The sequence below is a fragment of the Vombatus ursinus genome, unplaced genomic scaffold (genome assembly GCF_900497805.2).
Source record: "Vombatus ursinus unplaced genomic scaffold, bare-nosed wombat genome assembly UNPS02009205.1, whole genome shotgun sequence".
Taxonomy (NCBI): domain Eukaryota; kingdom Metazoa; phylum Chordata; class Mammalia; order Diprotodontia; family Vombatidae; genus Vombatus; species Vombatus ursinus.
The window spans coordinates 59,697,212-59,713,498 of NW_020948983.1; the positions used below are offsets into that span (position 1 = coordinate 59,697,212).

At 39.0% G+C, this 16,287-nt stretch overlaps 1 pseudogene; it reads right to left on the minus strand.

The window, feature by feature from the left end:
* Nucleotides 1-8,804: 8,804 nt before the first annotated feature.
* On the minus strand, nucleotides 8,805-8,892 carry LOC114035850 (annotated as a pseudogene).
* Between the last annotated feature and the right edge of the window lie 7,395 nt (nucleotides 8,893-16,287).

Consider the following 16,287-nt stretch of genomic DNA (forward strand, 5'->3'; position numbering starts at 1 on the left):
GAATGCTTAAATGAGATGTATAGGTGTCAAAGATAAGTGCAGAGTACTCATTAGAGTTGGAAGGGATCTCATAGAGCACCTAGTCCAATCCTACATTTTACAGATGAGGAATCAGAGCCTCAGAGAAGTAAAAGATGAAGGGTGACTAATGCCACACATTTGATTAGTGATGTGGCTTAGATTAGAACCCAGGTCTCCTGACTAACGTAACTTTCTTTCTGCCACCATACTGGTACAAACTTGTCCAACAATAAGTAGCGCTACTCAGTCCAAGAGGGGGCTGAGGTACTGTGCGTACTCCCTCTCCATCAAAGGACTCTGGATCCAAGTATGTCACCACTAGGGACCATATTGGGTTCAAGCCTATAATGAGAGGTGTTAAGCTCCTTTTTTCTCACATTCTTCATCTCATTATATCCTCACCCTGCCCCACTATGGATGATTTAATTAAAGCCTAGGCTTGGGCTTATGCCAAGGTTCCCCCCAAAAGGAAAAAATTGAAAGTCAATGTAAAGTCTGAATCAGGTGTGAGACAGGTATTTACTTCCTGCACACAAAAGAAATATTAAAAACAAAGTCAAAGACCAAAAATAAAGAAAATAATGTTAGGTATCTCATAGCAAAAAATAACTGACCCAGAAAATTGGTTGAGAGACAATGTAAGAATCACCGGACTATTGAAAATATAAGCCCCAAAAGAGCCCAGACATCACATTTTTAAAAGTCATGAAAGAAAATTGTCTAGATCTTTTAGAAGCAGAGGGTAAAGTGAAAATAGAAAGGAAAAAAAAAACCTACTGATCACCTCCTGAAAGAAACCTCAAAATGAAAACTCCAAGGAACATCATAGCCAAATCTAGAGCTGCTGGATCAAAGGGGGAAAAAAAAGACCACAAGCAACCAGAAAGAATGAATTTAAGTATGGAGGAACCATAGTCAGTATCATGCAAGATTTAGTAGTCACAATTATAAAGAAACAAAGAGTTTGGAATACAATATTTCAAAAGGCAAAAGATATAGGCTTTACAACCAATAACAATTCACCCAGCAAAACAGTATAATCCTACAGGGGGCAGATGGATCTTTAAAGAAATAGAGGAATTCCAAGCATTCCTGATGAAAAGATCAGAGCTAAAACTTGAAAGACATTTCCAGTTAATTCAAGAAAGTTCCCATATGCAATATCCAATATCTTCAGGCCACATTAGATCTGGCACAGAATATCTCACATACATATACATTGCTATTGCTTCTAGGATAAAATAGAAATTCCTCTAAGGGATGTGTTCATAAATAATTAACAACCAGCTCTCCAGGAAAAAAATAAAGTGTTTTCATGACATACTTTTAAATTTAATTTACATTAATAACACTTTCTGAACTGGTTTGAGCTAGATCCAGCATACTCTTGACTTGTCTGTTTGCCTTTTAAAGCTAATTGCCAATTAGCTCTAGTATATCTTTCCAGCTTTATTAGACCCTACCCTCATTCTTGTGCTTGCTGGTTTACCTGAAATAGCCCTCTTGCTGTTCTTCTTCCCTAGCACTCCATCTCCCACTGTCCCGCATGCCTGGAATGCATCCCTTCTTCATCTTTGCCTCACAGAGTACCTTACCCCCTTCAAGAAACAAATTAAGCACCACCTTCTAAATGAAGCCTTTGTAGACTCCTCAAATGCTTCCCAAATTACCTTGCCCTCAACGTCCTTGTATTTATTTTGTATTTATTTGCACACATATAAGTTAATATAGACATATACGTACAAATGCATACATATATAAATGTATTCACATGTGCATGTTATGTATGCATATAATTTATATACATATATATCACACATGCACATATATGAACAATATATAAGTATATACATTGTCTCCCTTAACAGAATATAAGCTCTTTGATCCTAGGGACTGACTGTCTCACTTTTGTATCTGTATCTCTGGAGTCTATCCCCATTCTTGGTGTTTAATAAATGCTTATGGATTACCTCTATGCCCTGCCACCTTGGAGACTGTATGCTTCATTACTTGTTATTGGCCATCTCTTGAATTTTGAGATAGGTTATGTTTCCAACATGGGCCAGGTCAGAAGGAAGCAGTCAGTATGGCAGAAAGAGGCAGGTGGAGAAAGCTCTTCATTTTCTCTAGCTTTTAATATAATAATAACAGCCACAAAAACAACAATTGATACTTTTATGGTGCTTTAAAGTTTTCAAAGCTTTGCAGAAAGCAGCACGGATATGGAGTCAGAGAGCTTGGTTTTGAAACTCAGTTCTCGTACTCAGTATCACAGGAGAATAGATTTAGAGGTAAAGGGACCAGAAAGGCCATCTAGTTCAATCCCTGAATTTTACAGATGAAGAAACTGAAGCCCAGGGAAGTTAAGTGACTGTTACCCAGATGGTGTCAGATCTGGGATTCAGACTCAGTTCCTCTGACTCTACAATCTGAATCTCTGAATCTGGAGAGTCTTTCTATTACTTTCTATTATTATTACTATTACTATTACTACTAAAAGTAATATCTAGCCTTAAAGTTTGCAAAGCACCTTATGTAAGTAATCTGATTTGGTCCTGACAGCAACCTAGGTACTATTATTCTCCCCATTTTACAGATAGAGGAACTTAGGCCAAGAGAGATTAAGTGATTTGACCAGGGCTATACAATTACTAAATGTCTGAAGCAGTATTTGAACTCAAATCTTCTAGATCCCAAAATCAGCACTCTATCCACTGCACCACTTACTACTAGCTGTGTTACCTCAGGCATGTCACAACCTTTCTGGGTTTCAGTTTCTTCATCTGAAAAATGACATAGAGTAGAAAGACTCTTTGGATCCTTGTAGCTCTAAATCCCATAAGCCTAAAGGGCTCTACATATAGCATATCATTTAATCTTCTCAATAACCCTATGGAGGTGGGAATTACAAATATTATTACCCCCATCATGCAGATAAAGATCAGAGAGTTTCAGTAATTTGTCCAAGGTCACACAGCTAACTGTTAAAGAATAGAACCAGGACTCTGACCTAGGTCCTCTGATTCCAGAGATGAAGTGATAAATGTTTAAAAACTAGGTCTCAAAAAAAAAAAGGTATTGACACACTCTTAAGTTTAATCTGAATTAATACTGTTGTCTCTAGCACTTTCCTATGTCTAGACAATGAACAAAAATAAAATAAATCAAGCCCTGAGTTATATTACTTGCTGATTTCAGAGATGTCAGTAATCACACTAAAAGTCTGGCTCTTGAGGGCCCATTCTTGCTGCCTCCAGCACAAGCCTGCTTCCCAAGGCCAGCATTCTTTCCATTGAATGGGGCTCCTCACCTCAAGAAAACAGAAAGTGCTTTCATATTCTCCATTTATATTTATATTCTCCACATCTGGCTATTTACCACCTGGATTAACTCTGCCAAATCACAGGGTGTTAATAATGTTTTCGAACTCCTTGTGAATGGAAACGTTTTCCCTTCAACCTAGCACAAATTTTAATTTCACTGTGATCTTAGAAATTATGAGCGCTGGGAACCCATGTGTCTACTACCTGTGACCAGAGCAATGCTATCAACAGTCAAACTTTTGTTGGTACTCTACATGTTAGTTCTCCAGCAAAGTTTAACTAGGATATCTGAGAACAGTTCAACTTTCAGCTTTTCCAAGCCAAGACTAACAGCAAAGGGTTGAGCAGAAAATAAAAATGACTTTGGAAATAAATTGAGCAAGAAACAGAAAATCCCTTCTGTGATGAAGTGTGCAGCATTTATTGTTTCTTGTGCATGTCCAGACTTAAGAAAGTGTTGGAGAAAATGTTATTGATGCAGATTAAACTTTAAAGTATGTCATTAGTACTTTTTTCTTTCAAGAGCTAGTTGTTAAACATTTATCAGCACATCTTCAGAATCAAATGACCTAGGTCAGAGTTCTTTAATAGTTAGTTGTGTGACCTTGGATAAATTATTGAAACTCTCTAATCTTTATCTGTAAAATGGGGATAATAATATGTGTGATTCCCACCCCATACGGTTATTGAGAGGATTAAATTATATACAATATGTAGGAGGCTTTTAGGATCATGGTAGAGCTGTAACTAAGGCAGAGGGACTGAAGCTTTTTCCCAGGGTGCTAATATTTAGATGGGGATATTTCCTTCCCAGCCTCCCTGCCCTCATCCATAGCACCACATTTTCTGTCCTTTGCCTTAGGCCCCAGGTTGCCACTCCCTGGACAGCCCCTGTGGTACAGCTAAACTGGTTTTCCTGCTATTCTTCACAGATAGTAAGTCATCTCCTTTTTCTGATTCTTTTTACTGACTGTCCCCCATGTTTGGAATGAGCTTCTTTCTCACTTCTAACTCACAGGACTCATCTCTTCTTCAAAACTGAACTCCAGGAGCAGCTAGGTGGCACAGTAGAGAGAGCACCAGCCCTGGAGTCAGAGGGACATGAGTTCAAATCCGGCCTCAGATACTTGACACTTAATAGCTGTGTGACCCTGGGCAAGTCATTTAATCCCATTGCTTAACCCCCCCCCCAAAAAAAAATTGAACTCAAGCACCATCTTCTACATGAAACCTTTCCTGATCCCCCCCATGCTAGTTCCCTCTCTCCCCAAACTATCTTGTGTTTATTATGTTGCATATACTGACTGATGTGTGTGCTATCTCCCCTCCATAAACTGTGAGCTTCTTGAGAACAGGGAATTTTCTTTTTGTCTTTGTTTCCACACACCTTCCCCAAGCTGCCTTCCCTGCCCATTATTCTCTCCCACCCCACCGCATCTGATTGGCTCCCAAGAATGCTGATGGTCTCAGGTTTAGACTCAGGCTCAGACAAATATTCCGTCTCCTACATCATGTGGCGTGGTCAGGTTCTCAGAGCATTGACTTGGGCTACCTAGCCTCTTGTGTCATACCACTCCTTGGGTCACCCACAGAAAAGTCCACCATATTCACAAGTTTTCATTGGTTTTCTATTTCACAGTCTCTTTACAAGTCTTTTCTCTACTGGGGAATGTCTTGCTTTTTAGCAATATAATTCTCAAGAACTATATTCAAATGACCTCCTAAAATCAGGAGGTTGTTGGAAAAGAGACTAAACTGTGTTTTGTGATAGAAAAAAAAAACAAAGCAAAGCAAAGCAAAAATAAATAAAATAAAAACCACTGGAAACAAAATTTTTATTTTCTGCTCAACCCTTCGTTGTTAGTCTTGGCCATCTCTTGGAAAAGCTGAAAGTTGAACTGTTGCCAGATATCCTAGTTAAACTTTGCTGGAGAACTAACATGTAGAGTACCAACAAAAGTTTGACTGTTGATAGCATTGCTCTGGTCACGGGTAGTAGACACATGGATTCCCAGTGCTCATAATTTCCAAGATCACAGTGAAATTAAAATTTGTGCTAGGTTGAAGGTGATTAGGAAATTGTGGTATATAAATGTAAACTAGGAGGCAGCTAGGATAGAGTACCAGACACAGAGCCAGGAAAATCTGAGTTCAAATTTGGCCTCAAACACTTACTAGCTGTGTGATACCGGGTAAGTCACTTAACCCCTATTTGCCTCATCTGTAAAATGGAGACTCATTGGAGAAGAAAATGGCAAACTTCCCTCCTGTATCTTTGCCAAGAAAACCCCCAAACCCCAAATAGTGGGTTTATTATTTTCATGAGTAAATAAATATCTTTAAAATGTATCGGTAATGAATGATTAAATGATAAATTAAAAAAATTGTCAGATGAGGAAAATGAGGCCCAATAAATATCAGTAGATATAGCTCATATATAAAAAAGCTCTTCGAGGATGCTCAGTAATTTTTAAGAGTGTAAAGGGGTCCCGAGTCCAAAAAGTTTGAGAAGCTCTACTCTATTAAAGCAGGTCAGCACCTTCTCTGAAACTTATGGTCTTTGAGAGCTTCCTGCAGCAGTGAGAGGTTGAATGACTCGTCCCAGGTCACATAGGCAGGAAGTGTCAGAGGCAGGAATTAAATGATGGTCTTCCCGGCTTCAGAGGCCAACTCCCTATCCACTAAAATATGTTGCCTCTTACATTATGAATGTAATAAAGTACTACTGTGCCATAAGAAAGTATCACAGGCTCTTAGATTTAGAATTGGAAGGGAAATTGAAGGTCACCAGATTCAATGCCTCTACTTTACAGATGAAGAAACTGCAGCCCAGAGAAAGGTGACTCCTACGGCCGATCAGGTAGCACGTAGTAGGGCTAGAATTTGAACCCAGCTCCTCTGACTTCCAATATAATACCCTTTTCAGTACACTGTGCCCTCTGCAGGGCAGAGAGGGGGAATATCTATGTGAACTAATACAGAATAAAGAAAGCAGAAGCAGGAGGACAATATTCCCAATGACTTTAATAATGTAAATGAATGAAACTTTAAAAGATACCAGAATTTAGCTTATACATAATGTTTGATATTGATCCCAGAGAACTGAGAATGAAATATGCTTTCCTCCTTTTGGAAGAAAGGTGGTGAACTGTGGGTGTGGATTTTTGCATAGTCACTTGGTTCGCTTGGTGTAATTATTTTTTATTGGTTATTGGACAGGATTCTATTGTGGGAGTGGGAGCTTATTGGGAAATAGTGTAAAAAAAAATTAAAAATCAATAAAATGTGAAAACAAAAAGAAAAAAGGTCAAACCACTCCTTATCCCAGCCCTCAGCACACATGGGTCGAAGTGTTGTTTTCATAGTAAATGACCAATGAGAGGAAAGGTGGATCGACAGTTTTTAAACGCAGCTATGAGACAACGTTCTGGTTGTTATCTACCCTTGGGAGGTAGGGTAGATAAGTTGGGAGATGAGATTCGGAGACCAAAGGGAAGAAAAAATGGCTCAATCAGAAGGATGATTTGAAATGTTCCAAGAGAACTACTTGAATAATTATATCTGTAAGTGGAGGGAGAAGATGTAGGGAGGGCAGAGAAGAGAGTGGGGAAGTCTCTGGAAATGAATGATGAATGGAGCTGACTGGAAAGGCAGTACTGTATGGAGAAGAGAGTCCAGGACTTAGAATCAGGAAGACCTGGGTTTGAATCCTACCTTAGTCATTTTTTAGCTATGCAAACATAAAAAAATCACTTGGGAACTCAGTTTCCTTAATCATAAAATGAGGGGGTTGTACTTGGTTACCTATCTGGAAGGCACCTTCCAGATTCTGATTTATGATTTTCTGGGTATATGGAAGGGGAGGGATGAAACTTTGCCTTAATAAAATTTGCCTCAGCTAGTTTCAGAGTGGGACCACCTTGCTTTTTCTAGGCCACTAGGGTCTTGGATGATATTGTTAGCTTATTATCAATTGTCTTGATCTAATGATTAATTGCCTTCATTTAATGGAGGCAGATTATACAGAGGTTAGAATACAGGACATGGAGTCTGGAAGGCCTGAGTTCAAATCCTGCCTCAGACACTAAGTGGTTGTGTGACTGTAGACAAGTCACTTAGCCTCAGTCTGCCTCAGTTTCCTCATCTGTAAAATGAAGATAACAATCGCACCTACCTCACAGGGTTATTGTGAGGACCAAATGAGATAAAATATGGAAAGTGCTTTACAAACCTTGAAGTACTATATAAATGTTAGCTATTATTATTATTAATTATTCATTGCCCTATTTCAGTGTTCAAATGGGTCACTCAAAAGTCTGAAAAGGATACACACCATTACAGCAAATTGTCTCTGTTACCTTCATCAAGGGAGAGGGAAGAGAGAGTGAGGAGAGGAAGGAGCAGGATTCAGCTGATCAATCCCTACCACAAATGTTGATCGAACACTTTGAAAACTTGAAAGCAAATGAATTATTGTTACTATGGTGAGTGGAGAAGAGAAAATAGGCATTTGTATGGTGTCTACTATGGGCCAAAAAGAGCAGTGCAATGGTCTTTAAACATTTCATAAGCTCTAGGATTTGAGGGGAATTTTAAGATCACCTACCACCTTCCAACAGACAGATAAGGAAACAGCCTAGAGAGAATGTGACTTACCTAAAGTCACACAAGTAGCAAGGAGCAGAGCTGGAATTCAGACCTAGGACTTCTGACTAAATTGAATGCTGCATCCACTACACAATGAGAGGGTTCTTGTGGGGAAGAATGGTGAGATATATTTTCTTCTCCTCAGACAGTGGTGGAAACACAAATAGGTGGAGGTGACAAGGAGGTTGATGACTTTGTCTTGGAAAAAGGAAAAGCTTCTAACAATGAGATCTGTCCTCATACGAATCTGTTGTCACAGGACCTAATGAGCCACCTTTCACTGGTGATGTTTAAGGGAGGACTGGATGACCACTTGACACAAGGCTGTAAAGGCTATTCATATTTCTTGTGTGGGTTGGACCCTGGGGTATGCTGTTAAATGTTTACATCAAGACAAACATTTATACAATGTATATGTACATGTTGTGTGTGTGTGTGTATATATATAGCATATATATTGTATACATACAATATATGCAAAATATATTGTGATAAAATATAAATATATTAACAAAAGTATAGATGTATATAAATAAAATAATCAAGTAAAACATACAAATATATATATTTATAAAATATATAAACAAAATATAAATATATAATAAAGCTATAAATACATAAATATCTGAATATAGTATACACATATAGATTTAAATATATAAATAAATGAATGAAATATTGAAAATACATAAAAATATATAATAAAGATAAAAATATAAATATGCAATATATAATAAAGATAAAATATAAATATGCAATATATAAAGATAATATATGTAAAATATAAAATAAAACATGTACAAATATATAAACAAAAATATTGAATATTTCATGAATCTGCATGTCATCCTTGCACAGAAGCAATGCTAATTTTCTCTTAGTATAAGTGCTGTCAAAGCACATTGTATATTTGTATAATTGTATATTTGTGATTATACCTTTTGAAGTAAATAGTTCTGTGTAAAAGCTTAAAAAAAATCTTATTACATCTTCTGTGCCTTTATCACTTTCATTTCCAAACATATCCATCCTCTTTCCCTACTCATTAAGTCATCCTATAATAATAATAAAAATGATAACAATAAAAATAATAACAAATATGTATAAAGTACTTTAAGGTTTGCCAAGTACTTTGCATATGCCAGCTCACTGGAGCCTCACAACAACCCTGGGAGGTAGAGGCTGTTATTATCTCCATGATAAGGAAACTGAGGCACAAAGCATTAAGTGATTTATGGAGAGAGATGTCACTCTACTTAGGAGAGTTTGAGAAAGTTTTGAGAATTTGAGTTTGAGAGTTTTGATTTTAACGTGGGTCTTCCTGACTCCAAGTCTAACACTCTATCCACTGCCCCACATAGCTGTCCTTTATAACAAAAAATTAAAAAGCAGTTTAGCAAATTACGTTTATTTTTAGAAGAGGGACCTAGAGAGGCCAATGCTCTAATATAAAGGAATTAATTTCTAATGTTGGAATTTCAGGCACCACAGTATCTGGGGGTGGGGAGGGATACTGTGGGCTTGAAGAGTCTGTTCACTGGACTGGTGATTGAGACCTGATATGAGGCTCCCCTATTAATTAGCTGTGTGTCCTTGGGTGAGTCACTTAAACTCTTTGAGATTCAGATTCCTCATTTGCAAAATAAGTATAATAATATTTACATTACCCACATCCCAAGGATGTTGTAAGGAGCCAATGGGTATAAGGCCTTTTGTGACCACAGAGTGCTAGATAAGTGTTTGTTGTTATTATTGCTAATAATTATACCAATAATCATGCCACCTAGGTATGAATGGAGGAAGCTTCCTGGATCACTTAGATGATTCTACTTCAGATCTGAGCTAAAAGATGGCAAAGGGTACACCTGCCCCTTAGGGACAATAATCCCCTGCCTTTCCACCACCCTTGATTCCAGGTAGCTTGTATGTCCTAGACAGAGAAATAGGAAGATATGGTGATGGGGAGGGGGTGGGAGAAGGGGTTCATTCTTACTTCTCTAGTGTTTCACCTTTGGAACATTGCACACCACAGTGAAAAGAGCTCTAGATTTGGAATCTAAATCCAGGACAAGGCTTCAAATCCTTAAACTCTCTGGACCATGGTTTCCTCAAGTGTAAAATGAAGGATTTGGGTTGCCATCTCTAAATCTATGATCCTATAATAGTACATAAAACATTGCAATTGTTTCTTCATTCTATACATTATTCTTATTATATAAGATTTGCTAGTGTGTTGTTATAAAAATACTAATAAATTCTCAGTTTTGTTTATATAAAATAATTATGTTATTTACCTAGATTGTTTTGTAAAAAGTGAGGAGGAAATGTAATTTTTTGTTTTTTTATGAATTTTTTTCCAATTAACAAGCATTTATTTTCTTTCCCTCTCATTTCCCCCACCCTTTTACTGAGAAAAGAAACAAAACTTTTGTAACAACTATGAGCAATCAAGTAAAACAAATTCCCTCCTTTTTTGTTTAGTTGTTTCAGTCATGTCTGATTATTCATGACTCTATTCGGGGTTTTCTTGGAGAAGATATTGGAGTGGTCTGCCATTCCCTTCTCCAGCTGATTTTACAGATGAGCAAACACCATTAAATGACTTGCTCAGAGTCACACAGCTAGTAAGTGTCTGAAGCAAGATTTGAACTCAGGAAGATGAATCTTCTGACTCCACACTTGGCATTCTATCCATTGTACCACTTAGCTGCCCCGATTCTCACAATGACGATGTACAAAAATGTGTGTCTTGTTCTGCAAATATGGTCCATCCCCTCTCTGTCAGGAGGTGAGTAGCATGCTTAATCTTAGGTCCCCTGGAACTGAGGTTGGTCATTCTATTGATCAGAGTTTTTAAGTTTCTTGAAGTTGTTCATTTTTAAGACATTATTGCTGTAGAAATTATTCTCCTTGGTTCTGCTCACTTCACCCTGCATCCATTCATGCAAGTTTTCTCAAGTTTCTCTAAAACTATCCTTTTCATCATTTTTTACAGTCCAATAATATTACATCTCATTCATATACCATATTTTGTTCAGTCATTCCCCAATTGTTGGGCACCCTCTTGGTTTCAGCTCTTGCCATCACAAAGGAGTTGCTATAGATAGTTTTGTACATATAGGGCTTTCCCCTTTATCTTTGATTTCTCTCGGGTATAGGCCAAGTCGCGGTATTATTGGGTCAAAAAGTTTGTGCACAGTTTAACAACTTTTATAATATTTTTAGTAAAAGAAAAGGGTGGGAGAAAGGCTTTGCTGCATCGAATTCTGCAGCCAGTGTTTGGGGGTCTCAGACTGTCTCTAATGAAGTTTGGTCCCAGCCAGCTACACATATCAAACTCAGTGAGTCCTGAGGTAGAGATGCTTAGCCCTCAGGTCTAGTCCCTGGCGCCCTCATCAACACTCAGACTGGAGTGAAATGAAGATATCAAGGTTGCCTATACAGAAAGATAGGGGGTGGGCCTGGAGTTGGGACCAAATTCCCATTTTTAATCTTGATGTTTTCTTTATTTCTCTTTCTCAAGCCCAGCAACTGCTTTTCTTGTGTAGAAATGCCCTAGGGCTTAAGGGCCCACATCAAAGGAAGACCAAAGAGACACAAAATGTAAAGCAGCAGGAGCCACTGAAGATGAAATAAATCCCCTCTGGTTAGGCCTGGACGCAAAGGCTGGCAAGGAACCAGAAGCTGCTCAGAGTGGGTCACAGCAGGCCTGGGATGGTGTCGAGCTGCAAATAGATGAAGGCATAGACATAGGTACAAATACATTAAAATGCTCACACATACACATATACATGCATACAAACACGCACATATACAATGCAAACACACACTTTCGGTGTGCATACCTATAATATATGTATGCGCACATGTGTCGCACATGCAGGTGCATATGCTCACACATATATAATTACACTGCATCACTTAGCTGCCTGTGCATATACACAGGCACATTAACATATATGCTTATACCTACAACCATATTCATACCCATGCCCATACCTATACCTATACTTAAACCATGAATTCTCAAGTCCCGTCCCTATCCTTTTCATATATATACATGCATATGTATATGTATATGCATATGTATGTATATAGGTGTGTACACATGTGTAAGCATATGTGTATGTGTGTGCATATATAGATATACGCATATACAAATACACATCTACATATGTGCATACATACAAACACACACGTCACTCAATTTATCAGTCATTTGTTAGGAACCAAGGATGTCCAAATCCCAGTGTCAGATGGTCCTGGAGCTATGCACTAAGCAGTAAGGTATGTAATAAAAAGACCCATATTCTTTGTGCTGGAACGTGAGAAGAAGACTTTGGTTTGAACCTTGGCTCCACCACTTACACACTCACTGTATTATCTCGGACAAGTCACTTGCCACGCCTTTTGGTCTTTCCCGCTGTGCAAGATGGGGAGGGGAGGGTGTGTATTAGACCAGCTAATCTCTAAGGCAGTGGTGTCAAACTCAAATAAAAACTGGAGGTCACTAAACCATTCATAAAGATCCCTGCAGACTGCATATTGACCGTTTCAAAATGTTATCTATGTTTTATTGTATTTTTAATTTATTTTTTATAAACATTTCCTAATCGCATTTCAATCTGGTTAGGGCAGCACTCGAGGGTGCTGGGAGGGGTGAACCATGCAGACTAGGGCAGGGTGTTTGACACCTCTGTTCTAAGGTCTCCTTTCAGCTTTATTATTCTATGATATAGAGCCTGGCTGGATGGGGGAGGCGGGGATAAATAATACATAAACTCATAGTATGAAGAGTAAAGAATTTAGCAAACAGTAGGCCAGGGGTTCTTATCCTTTTTGTGTCAAGGATCCCTTTGGCAGTCTGGTGATATCTCTGGACCCCTTCTCAGATTAAAGTTTTTTCTTCAGTAAGTTTTTGTACCTCTTTTGCCATCTGGCAATTCTGATTTTCAATGAATAATATTCTTTAGTATCTTTTGTACCATTTTAACCAAGCTATTAATTCTCTTTTCATAATTTTCTTCCATAGCTCTTATTTCTTTTCCCAACTTACCCTCTATCATTTCATCATCATCTATCATCATATTTGATTTTTTAAATCTTTTTTTCTCTTTAAAAAAAGTTTACCTTCCAGGAATTCTTTTTAGGCTTGTATCCAATCTCCATTTTCCTTTGAAGCTTTGCTTGTGGATGTTTTCAGGCATCTTCTTTTTCTGTGTTTGTGTCTGGAACTTCCTTGTCACCATGGTAGATTTTATGGTCAGGTTTTCTTTTTGTTTGTTCATTTTTCCAGCCTCCTTCTTGACTTTGGACTATATATTAGTACTGAGCTCTACTCACTTTTGGGAGGAATGTCTCGTCTGAGCCATTCTGGTCTTTTATATCCTTCTGCTGTTTTCTTAGCTCAGTCAGGTAGCCTGTAAGTAGTATTAACAAAGTGCTTTTACCTGACAGAGGTCTGTTCACCTCTTGCTCTGTGCTCTACAAATTCCTGATTCATTTTAGGTCTGTTGGCTTGTGTGTGATTAACTTTATATAGACTGTTGCTGGACTCAGTTACTGTTAGCTGACTGGGAGGTTCTGCAGGTTCAGGTTCTACTGCCCCCTTGGTTCCGGTCTCCTGCCCTGGCTTATTTCACTGCAGCTTTATGTGCAAAACCAAAGGTTAGAAATGAGTCTCCTCCACTCTGCTCTTAGGCTCAGAGCTCCACAGCTCTGTCTCTGGAACTTGTTCTTTGCTGCTTACATGGGTAGAGCCCCCTTCTCCCTCATGATTGCAACTATTCCTCTCTACCCTGGAACTGTGACTAGGAACTGGGTAATGGGTGAGAGAGCTGCCAGATGGCACTTATTCCTGCTCCCAGTGCTAGTACAGGGATCCCCTGGGATCTCTTTCTTCCCAGGTGTTCAGTCCCCTTACCATCTCTGGGAGCTTTGCTGCTCTGATACAGACCTCTGCTGCTGCTGCTCCTCTGTGCTTCTAACCAGCCCCAACCCCAATGTCCACAGACCTCTCTGTCTATCTTCCTAAGTTCCCCTGGACTGGAAAAAAAAAATGGCTCACTGTGACTTTTACTTGGCTTTCCCAATCTGAGTTCTGTCTGGCACTTTCCTGGGTTGTAAAGGGGGTATGTTGGGAGAGCTAGACAAAAATGCTGGCTTTCACTCCACCATTTTGACTCCCCCCCCCACTCCCCACCAGAACAATGTCTTTTAAAATGCCAAATAAAATGCATAGGACTACAAAGGACCCAATTAAATTGAAATACAGTTTTTAGAATATTAAAAGAACAAGTTCACGGACCCAAACCTTTGATCTAATCAAATCCAACTCATTTGATAGAGATGGCAGCTGAGGTCCAAAGACACAAAGGCATTTTCCCAACATCACTTGTGTGGTTAGTAGGATAACTGACTCAAAGTCCTCTGACTCCAAAGGTAACATTCTTCCATGACATTATGCTTCCTTTTCTCTTTCCATGACATTATGCCCCATTCTCTCTTTCATTCCCTCCTCCTCACGGTCCTCACATATATACAGGGGTGGCTAGAGCCAGCTCAAACCAGCTCATTTGGTTTTCAGGTGAGCGTTGACACTTCAGAGTCCACAAATGCTATAAATCAGGGCTTGATTTATTGTTTTGTTGATTATCTAGAGTAGAGGTGACAAACAGCTGCACAGCACAGCAAGAAACTCTCCCTAGAACCAGATTATATTTGGGAAATATTCAACAAAATAAATAAAAAATACAATACATGGATAATGTTAATATGTGATTTTCTAAAGTCTGAAGGGGTCCTTATGTACAGTATTGTGGCCGCATTTCTATTTGAGTTTGACCCTACTGGTCTGGAGTCTAGACAATCATCCATCTAAATTGTTTAAAGTCTAGACTTTAGATTTAAGAGAATGGTGAGGCAAATGTTAATAATGCAAATTAAACCTACAAGTGTGTCTTGCCTACATTTTCCCCTCAGTGTGACAGCTGTTAAACACTTATGAGCACACATGTGTGCACATACATATACACATGTATTCATATATTTATATCCATTCACCTACCTGCATTCAGGTAGCCACATGCACAGAGAGGTGCCTTTTGAAGAAAAAGTGTTTGCCCTCTGAAATGCCTAGTTATGTGAAAGCCTCAAGCCCAGGATGAGGGAGTTGAGGGAGGGGAGCAGGAGGGAAGAACCAGTCTTAGATTTTTAGAGATCAGAGGAGAAAAGAAAGACTTTAGCCTGAGGCAATGCTGCCAGCATATAACATCTTCCAATAAGTGCCCAGCTTGTAGTTGGTGCCATCCTGGGGACTGCCCAGAGCAAAGAGAAACATGGCCCCTGCCCCCTAGATGCTTACAGTGGGACAGTTTCATTGCCTTGGAAAGGAAATGCAAGATAATAATTTGTTTGTAATTTTTCAAGGCCTTTTTCCATTCAGGTGGAATGGATGGATATCAGTAATTGAGAAGGAAAGGAAAGGTGTTGTGTAAAGATCTCTGGCTCTGGAGTGAGAAAACCCAAGTTTAAATCCCGCTGCCTCTGGTGGTTGCTATCTGTGCGACACTAAAGAAAAAAATCACTGAACTTCTCTGAGCCTCAGTTTCCTCATTTGAAAAATGAGGGGATCAGACTAGATTGTCTCTGAGATTCCTTTCAGTTTTAGAAGGGTGATCCTCTGAAATGAATGAGTCATGATGAGTTTGAGGTGCTAGTAGGCTATGTTTGTGTAACAGAAGGATTGGCCCAATGAGGGCCCAGAACCAAGGGGCCGCTGCTAACCCTGAGGGCTCTTCGGATGAAGTTCATAAGGTCTTTATGACTCAAATCCCCTTTCCCCTAAAAATAGGAAAGAATAAACACAACAGAGACAGAAGCAATAGCAGGGCCATGTGTTGTTCCTAACCTTCACGGTGGCAGCCTGGGTGGTGAGGTCCCTGCCAGGAGTCCCACAGCAATTCTTGCCTTGATCACTACAAGGGATCACTTGATTCCCTTGATCACCAGGGAAGGAAGCTATGAATTTGGCACCAGTTAGTGTCTTTTGGGGGCATTCTTAGTTCCAGTTCAGTAGCCAATGAAAAAGCTTTTCCTTATCTTGCAGTAAATGGATAGGAAACAACAACAGAATACCTATATATCCTCTGAATCAGAGTACGTACTCCCCATTCCATGTCATCACACAATTCCAGAAGTCAACTCACCCCTTTACACATGTTTCCAGAATTCAGAAAAAAGGTCAGGAACATACACACACACACACACACACACACACACACACACACACACACAC